The following is a 415-nucleotide window of genomic DNA, read 5'->3' as shown; positions in this document are numbered from 1 at the left end:
CTATAAATAACTCGAGGATAGAACAATAGATTTCCCAAGACAGAAAATCATTGAGATGATCAAGGAACCTTGGGGGCAACTCTTTCCTAAAAGAATTGCTGACCAATAACATTCAGTCGTGCAAACTATAAGGATTGGTTCCCCAACAAGAAGAAAATAATCTTCTCTGGAAAAACAGATTTTACTATATCAGATAAATTGGTGGTGTAGATAAGACAATATTCATTAAGAAAATCTATATATATTTTCCGAAATAATAATATAGCCTTTGGTGGACGTAATTATTATGTTTTATTCACTTGAAATCATTCGAGAACACACTAGGTCATCTTATATATATATATATATATATATATATAAGTATATATATATATATATATATATACAGTATATGCCGTTACTAGTCCTATGCAGA

This window comes from Palaemon carinicauda, chromosome 29, assembly GCF_036898095.1.
Source record: "Palaemon carinicauda isolate YSFRI2023 chromosome 29, ASM3689809v2, whole genome shotgun sequence".
Lineage (NCBI taxonomy): Eukaryota > Metazoa > Arthropoda > Malacostraca > Decapoda > Palaemonidae > Palaemon > Palaemon carinicauda.
This window is presented reverse-complemented; position numbering follows the sequence as displayed.